The following is a 10,717-nucleotide window of genomic DNA, read 5'->3' as shown; positions in this document are numbered from 1 at the left end:
ATTTAATATAAAAGGAGCATACTGTCTTATTGCGGTCGTAAAGCATTAGTCATTTTACACAGTGCAGTATCACTCTGTGCTTGTCTGGTGCTGTACACCATTTGGAATAGCTGGTGCCCTGTTGTCTTCCGCAGCTGTTGCTCCTTTGGATTTTTAGACAGGGGTCTTTTCCTGGCTCCATACTCTACAGTGGTGTCCTCGTCATCTGGCTTCTCATTCCTCTTCTCCTCCCTCTTTCTCTTGCCCACCAACCCAGAGTACTCTTCACCCGTCCACCCCTCTGGCAGTCCCAGAACACGTAGACATACTATAGCAGCAGCCTGTTCTGCACATTTCTTTCACTTCTCCCTGCATGTATATAAAAGAGAAAGTGTTGTGTTAAGTCATTTAGCATTATTATGAGTTAATAACACATCTGTTAAGTATTATTATAGCATTGTTACGTAATATGCATTATTATAACAGTGTTATCAAGCATTACATTCACAGGGTTTAACTTGGGTCACTCCCTGGGTGACTAACACATTCACTACAGTGCCTTCAGAAAGTATGCATACCCTTTGACTTATTCCACATTTTGTTGTTACAGCCTGAATTCAAAATGGATTCAATATGTTTCTCACCCACCTACAACGGCAATACCCCATAATAACAAAGTGAAAGCATGTTTTTAGAAATGTGTGCAAATTGATTGAAAATGGAATCTCATTTACATAAGTATTCAAACCCCTGATACTCTGTAGAAGCACTTTGGCGGTGATTACAGCTTTGAGTCGTCTTGGGTATGTTTCTATCAGCTTTGCACATCTGGATATGGGGATTTTTTCCCTCATTCTTCCTTGCAGATTTTCCCAAGCACTGTTAAATTTGATGGGGAGCGGCGTTGAACAGCATTCTTCCAGTCTTTCCACAGATTTTCAATGAGATTGAAGTCTGGGCTTTGTGTGGGCCATTCAAGGACTTTCACATTATTGTTCTGAAGCCATTCTAGCACTGCTTTGGCTGTATGCTTGGGGTTATTGTCCTGTTGGAACGTAAATCTTTGCCCCAAGCCTAAGGTCATTTGTACTTAGAAGCAGGTTTTCATTGAGGATTTGCCTGTATATGGCTCCATTCATTGTTCCCCCTGTCCTTACCTGTCTCCCAGTCCCTGCCGCTAAAAAGCATCCCCATAGCATGATGCGGCCAACACCACGCTGCCACCACCATGCTGACATTCCAAATATATTTTCAATACATTTTCTAAAAACATGTTTTCACTTTGTCATTATAGGGTATTGTGTGTAGATGGGTAAAAATATACATATATTTAATACATTTTCAATTCAGGCTGTAACACAACAAAATGTGGAATAAGTCAAGGGGTATGAATACTTTCTGAAGGCAGTGTATAAACTCACCGCAGAGTGGTGTGTACTTTTTCTTCGTCACTGTAACTATGGATTGGAACGCCTGGTCTTGAGAGCGCTTTACTTGAAAACATCATACACAATACATTTGTTAGAAACCAAACGCACATATCAACACTACACATAAATGGTTTTGACAGCTTGTATGTTGTAAGACCATGGCTAATATAAAGTGGTCAACTTACCATCTCATATCGTGGTTGCTCCAGTTTCTTCTTGCGGCTCCACTCTACCAGGAACATCTTAGGGCTAAACTCCCCAGGGTACTCCCTCCTAACACACAAACATCACACTACTGTCATAATATGTACAGTCATAATAATATGTACAATCATAATGTACAATATGTAATATTTACAGTCAAAAGTCATAAAGTACCAGTCAAAAGTTTGTACACAACTACTCATTCCAGGGTTTTTATTTATTTGTACTATTTTCTACAATGTAGAATAATAGTGAAGACATCAGAACTATGAAATAACACATATGGAATCATGTAGTAACCAAAAAAGAGTTTAACGATTCAAAATATATTTTATATTTGGGCATTCCAGGTGACTACCTCATGAAGCTGGTTGAGAGAATGCCAAGAGTGTGCAAAGCTGTCATCAAGGCAAAGGGTGGCTACTTTGAAGAATCTAAAATATATTTTGATTACTACATGATTCCATATGTGTTATTTCATAGTTTTGATGTCTTCACTATAATGCTACAATGTAGAAAATAGTAAAAATAAAGAAAAACCCTTGAATGAGTAGGTGTGTCCAAAATTTGACTGGTACTGTATATATTACTTACAGGAAATAACTGCCTACATAGATACTAACTGGTGACTTAACTAGGGACTTACTATAGCAGGGGTGGGCAATTATTTAGGCTCGAGGGCCACATGGGGATTTCAAAATTCAGCGGAGGGCTGCACAGATTTTTGTGTGGACTGATTTGTTAGTCAAAAGATTTTTGTGGGCCAGAAAAAGGGCAGTTATTTGAAAATATAGGACCATTATAATTTCTATACACTTTCTATTACGTTTTAGACGTTCAAGAGTGGCCTGCAAAAAACTCAACCAGGAAGTACCAGTGACACGCTCAATACAGAAGTGGTCAGATGAAGCGGATGCTAATCTACAGGAATGTTTTGCTAGCACAGACTGGAATATGTTCCGGGATTCATCCGATAACATTACCAAATCAGTCAACGGCTTCATTAATAAATGCATCGACGACGGCGTCCCCACAGTGATCGTATATACATATCCCAAACAGAAGCCATGGATTACAGGCAACATCCGCACTAGAGCTACCCGACCCGAGCCTGACGAGCCCCGACATTTTAAATCAGGTTAGGGCTGGGTAGGGTCCTGTTTTCTTCATCATAACTAGGGTACGGGCAGGGCTCAGGTATCACTAAACTGATCATTAACACTTTAAAGCTGAGCCATTTGCTCATGCTCTGCAGTGCAGTCATATCTAACACCATTACATTGTGTCAGAAGTGCTTCAACCTTGTCGAATATAAAACAGGAGAGATTATTTCACAGAAAATAAATGTGAATTGAGTTTTGTCGGAGTTTAGAGTGATAAAGTAGCTAACAGCTGACTGCTCTCTCATATCTCTCATTGAGCAGAAAACCCAAAGCGTAGCCGTTGCTATGGCTACACAGACTCAGAACCGCCATGAGCAGAGTGCATGCAGGGTGCAAGTGACAGACACTGAGGAGCAACTAATGGATTTACTAATGGAGGACGTTCTCTGATTTTGGGTTTCGGGCGGCCGGCCAGGCAGAGCAATTGGGTAGGGTACGGCCTGAACATCGCAGGCATGGGTAAAGTTTGGGCTTAAAATTCATGCCCGTGCAGGGCTCTAATCTGCACTGAGCTAAAGGCTAGAGCTGCTGCTTTCAAGGAGCGGGACACTAATCCAGACACTTATAAGAAATCCCTCTATGACCTCCGATGAGCCATCAAACAGGCAGTGTCAATACAGGACTAAGAACGAATCCTACTACGCCGGCTCTGGCGCGAGTGGGATGTGTCAGGGCTTGCAAACTATCACAGATTATAAAGGGAAATCCAGCCGCGACCTGCCCAGTGACGCTAACCTACCAGACGAGCTAGAGCTAAATGCCTGCTATGCTCACTTCGAGGCAAGCAACACTGAACCATGCATGAGAGCACCATCTGTTCTGGAAGACTGATCTCACTCTCTGTAGCTGAGACCTTTAAACAGGTTAATCTTCAAAAGGCAGCGGGGCCAGACAGATTACCAGGACACGTACTCAGAGCATGCGCTGACAAGCTGGCAAGTGTCTTCACTGACATTTTCAACCTCTCCCTGACCCAGTCTGTAATACCTACATGTTTCAACCAGACCCCCACGGCTGTCGAAAGGAGTGGACCAAAGTGCCATGTGTGTGTAGTTCCACATTTTATTTCATCTGTGAAACTTTGCAATACATAAATAAACTGAATCGACAAAACAACAAACCGTGACGCAGAGGAGAAACAAACACTACTCAAAAATAATCACCCACAAAACCCAGGAACAAAACCCCTACTTAAATATGATCTCCAATTAGAGACAACGAGGACCAGCTGCCTCCAATTGGAGATCATCCCAAACAAGCCAACATAGAAATACAAAAACTAGAACCAAAGAACATAGAAAACAGAAAAACACAAAACACACCCTGTCACGCCCTGACCAACTCTACCATAGAAAATAACATTTTACTATGGTCAGGACATGACAGTACCCCCCCCCCCCCCTCCCCAAAGGTGCAGACTCCGAATGCTACTAATAAACAAAAACAAAAAAGGGAGGGTAGGGTGGGTAACTACTGTTTATGGCGGCTCTAGTGCACTCCACATAACCATATTCTCCAGCAGAGGAAGCGGCTCCGGTTCAGGGCTCCACCCCCGCTCCACCCGCTGATCCCTCTGCTTTAGTACCACCGGACCGTGGATCGTCGTCGAAGGAACCGGACTGTAGATCATCGCAGGAGGTTCTGGGCTGCAGGCCGCCGCTGGAGGTCCCGGGCTGCAGGCCGCCGCTGGAGGGTCCGGGCTGCAGGCCGCCGCTGGAGGTTCCGGGCTTGTCATGTTGTCATGCTCTTGCTGCCTCCACCTGTTCCCCTGGGAGGTGCTCTTCTCCTGCCCCTAAATACTCCAAAGCCCTGGATATACTCCTCCTTATCTCCTCAAATGTCCACAGGTCCATATCACGCTGCTTGGTCCCTTGGTGGTGGGTGATTTTGTCACGGCTGTCGAAAGGAGTGGACCAAAGTGCAGCGTGTGTGTAGTTCCACATTTTATTTAATCTGTGAAACTTTGCAATACATAAATAAACTGAATCGACAAAAACAACAAACCGTGACACAGAGGAGAAACAAACACTACTCAAAAATAATCACCCACAAAACCCAGGAACAAAACCCCTACTTAAATATGATCTCCAATTAGAGACGAGGACCAGCTGCCTCCAATTGGAGATCATCCCAAACAAGCCAACATAGAAATACAAAAACTAGAACCAAAGAACATAGAAATAGAAAAACACAAAACACCCCCTGTCACGCCCTGACCCAACTCTACCATAGAAAATAACATCTTACTATGGTCAGGACGTGACACATAGTCCCTGTGCCCAAGAATGCCAAGGTAACCTGTCTAAATGACTATCGCCCTGAGGCACTCACATCTGTAGCCATGCAATGCTTTGAAAGGCTGGTCATGGCTCACATCAACACAATCATCCCAGACACCCTGAACCCACTCCAATTCACATACCGCCCAAACAGATCCACAGATTATGCAACTCAATTGCACTCCACAATGCCCTCTCCCACCTGGACAAGAGGGACACCTATGTGATAATGCTGTTCATTGACTACAGCTCAGCATTAAACACCATAGTGCCCTCAGGACCCTGGGACTAAACACTTCCCTAAGCAACTGGATCCTGGACTTCCTGATGGGCCGCCCCCAGGTGGTGAGGGTAGACAACAACACATCCGCCACACTGACTCTCAACATGGGAGCCTCTCAGGGGTGCGTGCTTAGTCCCCTCTTTTACTCCGTGTTCACCCACAACTGCGTGGCCACGCACGACTCCAACACCATCATTAAGTTTGTGGTAGGCCTGACGACGATGAGACAGCTTATAGGGAGGAGGTACAGTGGCTTGCGAAAGTATTCACCCCCTTGGCATTTTCCCTATTTTGTTGCCTTACAACCTGGAATTAAAATAGATTTTTGGGGGGCTTTGTATCATTTTGTCACGCGATTCTTCATCATCCGATGATATAGCGAAATCATCGTCTGAAAAGGTGGACCAATATGCAGCAGAGTTGGTGTTCATTTTCTTAATTTATTAACGAACGTTGAACACGGAAAAACAAGAAAACAATAAGCACGACAAATGACAGTTTTGCAGGCTATACATACGCAGTGCAAAAACAATCTCCCACAAATACAAGACAAACACACCCAACTAATATAGGACTTCCAATCAAAGGCAACACCAAACAGCTGCCTTCAATTGGAAGTCCACCCCAATTAACTCAACATAGAAACACACTCACTAGACTACACATAGAAATACATAAACATAGACCATAACTCAAAACCCGGAAATAATAAATCAAACACCCTTTTCCCAAAACACCACCCTGAACCACATAAAACAAATACCCTCTGCCACGTCCTGACCAAACTACAATACCAATTAACCCTTATACTGGCCAGGACGTGACACATTTGACTTACACAACATGCCTAGCACTTTGAAGATGCTAAATATTTTTTCTTGAGAAACAAACAAGAAATAAGACAAAAAACTGAAAACTTGAGCGTGCATAACTATTCACCCCCTTAAAGTCAATACTTTGTAGAGCCACCTTTTGCAGCAATTACAGCAGCAAGTCTCTTGGGGTATGTCTCTATAAGTTTGGCACATCTAGTCACTGGAATTTTCGCCCATTATTCAAGGCAAAACTGCTTCAGCTCCTTCAAGTTGGATGGGTTCCGCTGGTGTACAGCAATCTTTAAGTCATACAACAGATTCTCAATTGGATTGAGGTATGGGCTTTGACTAGGCCATTTCAAGACATGTAAATGTTTCCCCTTAAACCACTCAAGTGTTGCTTTAGCACAATTAGGGACATTGTCCTGCTGGAAGGTGAACCTCCGTCCCGTTTTCAAATCTCTGGAAGACGGAAACAAGTTTCCCTCAAGAATTTCCCTGTATTTAGTGCCATCAATCATTCCTTTAATTCTGACCAGTTTCCCTGTCCCTGCTGATGAAAAACATCCCCACAGCATGGATTTGCGACAGACATAGCGTTTTCCTTGATGGCCAAAAAACTCTATTTTAGTTTCATCTGACCAGAGTACCTTCGTCCATATGTTTGGGGAGTCTCCCACATGCCTTTTGGCGAACACCAAAAGTGTTTGCTTATTTTTTTTTTTAAGCAATGTCTTTTTTCTGGCCACTCGTCCGTAAAGCCCAGCTCTGTGGAGTGTACAGCTTAAAGTGGTCCTATGGACAGATACTCCAATCTCCGCTGTGGAGTTTTGCGGCTCCTTCAGGGTTATCTTTGGTCTCTTTGTATCATTGTATCATTTCAAATCCAAATCGATTACAGAGCCAAAATAACAACAAAAGTGTCACTTGGCAAATACTTTTGGAGCTCACTGTAATTGAAGTTAAAGCTTCATTATTATTTTTAAATCAAAGAATAGTTTGACAACCCTGTTTGTAAGCTTTCAAATGACATCAAACTCAACCGTTTATATTCTTATTGTAAGGTATGCAAAATGGGTCAACTTTGAGCACCTCCATCTCCTGAATATTTTCCAAAAAGTCCAAAAAGTTACTTTCTGACCACTTCTACCATGGGAAAAGATGTATGAAATGCGTTGTTAAAATCAAAAGCAGTGCAGTCAGAAAGTAATTGAAATCATATAGAACCTAAACAAATGTTTACAAACTGGTCTGAATGTCCCCCAAGTGACAACTGGCATCCCCAAAAAGAATGATGAGGAAAAGCAGTTGTACTGTAAATAGGACAAACCTTTCAAATTTCACACACATTGTGGTGACATCACTGTCTAGGACAGGGTGGTCCAGGTGATTTAAGGTTGGTTTGGATGGCTTCCTTTCTGGCTTGTAGTTCTGCCTGGGAGTTCTTGTGGTATTCCTGAAGCCCATAGCCCTCACTGGAAAACATAGGTGTAGATTTAAATACCCAAACATCAAACTTGAGTACCATACCAATACTACAATGTTTGAGTACCTTTTACCAAAAAAAGTTCACAAATCGAATAATATATTAAATAGAACTACATTTAATAGGAAATTAACTGGAATACTGGAATTCACAGTTCAAGTTCTCTCTGACATCATGATTCAAAAGACGTGTACCAGATCTCTTTGTTTGTTTGGGCAGACTTTAGTTGCTTCCCCAGTGGACACTGCACCTAATCCCTCAGCATCTGACACAGGCAGTACAGGCATGGTTGTCTTAGCGGATGGCCTACAAATACAAAAACCACAAACATTTCTTAATATACTTCTAAGATGACAATTTATAATTTGCTTGGTAAAGTTGGTATATAGCAAGTCACCTCTGATTTACACCCTCTATATTTTGTGATTGAGTAATTATCAGATCAAAAGACAAACCTTGAATTACCTATGCAATATTCCTATGTCATAGTGTCACGGGTGTGCGTACTGGTAGCGAAGTCAGGTGCAGGAGAGCAGAGAGTTGTGAACAGGCGCACACTTTATTGAGGCAGGAGCAAACAGCAGACGGACGCAACTGCGTCAAAACCTCCAGCAACAATGGCAAAAGTGCAAAGTGCGAAAACAGTCACAAAAGCTATAGTTTAGCAAATAAACATTCTTCATGAAATAAACACGGATCATGGAAAACCAGCCTGGCGCGTCACATAAAACACCTAACACAAAACAATTCCACACGAAGACATGGGGGGGACAGAGGAATATATAGCAGTGTAATTAGGGAACGTAAAACAGGTGTGCAGGGAACAAGACAAAACAAATGGAACAATGAAAAATGGAGCGGCGATGGCTAGAAGGCCGGTGACGTCGAATGCCGAACGCCGCCCGAACAAGGAGAGGAGCCGACTTCGGTGGAAGTCGTGACAGTACCCCCACCCTTGACGTGCGGCTCCAGCAGCGTGCCGACACTGACCTCGGGGACGACCCGGAGGGCGAGGCGCAGGTCGATCCTTCCGGAGACGGTGGAACTCCTGCAGAATTTCAATGTCCAACACGTCCGCCGCTGGAACCCAGCGAGGTACTGAAGGCCCCTCGCCCGATGCGTCGATTCCAGGATGGAACGGACGGAGTACGCCGGGGCCCCCTCGATGTCCAGAGGGGGCGGAGGAACCTCCTGTACCTTAGACTCCTGGAGCGGACCAACCACCACCGGCCTGAGGAGAGACACATGAAACAAGGTGTTAATACGGAAATCGGGGGGGGGGGGGGGGCTGTAACCTGTAACACACCTCGTTCACTCTCCTCAGGACTTTAAATGGCCCCACAAACCGCGGACCCAGCTTCCGGCAGGGCAGGCGGAGGGGCCACACCGGGGCCTAACTGCGGTGACGGTCTGCGCTGGTCTTTTGGTGCAGTGCGGCCCGCTGGAGGTGACCATGGGCAGCTTCCCATGTCTCCTCCGCACGCCTGAACCATTCGTCCACCGCAGGAGCCTCAGTCTGACTCTGATGCCACGGCGCCAGAACCGGCTGGTACCCCAATACGCACTGAAAGGGGGAGAGGTTAGTGGAGGAGTGGCGTAGCGAGTTCTGCACCATCTCGGCCCAGGACACGAACGCCGCCCACACCCCCGGCCTGTCCTTGCAATAAGACCGCAGAAACCTGCCCACATCCTGGTTCACTCTCTCCACCTGCTCATTACTCTCGGGGTGAAAACCCGAGGTGAGGCTGATCGAGATCCCCAGACGTTCCACGAATGCCCTCCAGACTCTTGAAGTGAACTGGGGACCCCGATCAGACACTATATACTCAGGCACCCCGTAGTGCCGGAAGACGTGTGTAAACAGGGCCTCCGCAGTTTGTAGGGCCGTAGGGAGACCGGGCAGAGGGAGGAGACGACATGACTTAGAGAAATGATCCACAATGACCAGAATCATGGTGTTTCCCTGTGAGGGAGGAAGATCCGTCAGAAAAATCCACCGACAGGTGTGACCAAGGTCGTTGTGGAACGGGTAAGGGATGTAACTTACCTCAGGGCAGGTGTTTCGGAGCCTTACACTGGGCGCACACCGAGCAGGAGGAAACAAACCCTCACGTCCTTTGCCAAGGTAGGCCACCAGTACTTCCCACTCATACAGCGCACCGTCCGACTGATCCCCGGATGACCAGAGGACGGTGACGTGTGGGCCCAATAGATCAACTGGTCACGGACAGCAGACGGAACATACAGACGGCCGACAGGACACTGGAGGAGAGCGGGCTCTGTACGTAACGCCTGCTCAATGTCCGCGTCTAGCTCCCACACAACCAGCGCTACCAGGCAGGAGGCCGGGAGTATGGGAGTCTGATCCATGGGCCGCTCCTCTGTGTCATACAGCCAGGACAGTGCGTCTGCCTTCACATTCTGGGAACCTGGTCTGTATAAAGGGTGAAAACAAAACAGGTGAAAAACATGGCCCACCTTGCCTGGCAAGGGTTCAGTTTCCTCGCTGCCCAGATGTACTCCAGATTGCGGTGGTCAGTCCAGATGAGAAAAGGGTGTTTAGCCCCCTCAAGCCAATGTCTCCACGCCTTCAAAGCCTTGACGACAGCCAACAGCTCCCGGTCCCCCACGTCATAGTTTCGCTCCGCCGGGCTGAGCTTCCTCGAGAAGAAGGCACAGGGGCGGAGCTTCGGTGGCGTACCCGAGCGCTGAGAGAGCACTGCTCCTATCCCAGCCTCGGACACGTCCACCTCCACCATGAGTGCCAAAGAGGGATCCAGATGGGCCAGCACGGGAGCCGAGGTAAACAGAGCCCTCAGGTGACCAAAAGCCCTGTCCACCTCAGCCGACCACTGCAAACGTACCGGTCCCCCCTTCAGCAGTGAGGTAATGGGAGCCGCTACCTGACCAAAACCCCGGATAAACCTCCGGTAGTAATTGGCAAACCCTAGAAACTGCTGCACCTCCTTTACCATGGTGGGAGTCGGCCAATTACGCACGGCTGAAATGCGGTCATTCTCCATCTCCACCCCTGAGGTGGAAATGCGGTACCCTAGGAAGGAGACGGACTGTTGGAAG

This window comes from Salmo salar, chromosome 16, assembly GCF_965601325.2.
Source record: "Salmo salar chromosome 16, fSalSal1, whole genome shotgun sequence".
Lineage (NCBI taxonomy): Eukaryota > Metazoa > Chordata > Actinopteri > Salmoniformes > Salmonidae > Salmo > Salmo salar.
Note: the sequence above shows the minus strand (reverse complement) of the source record.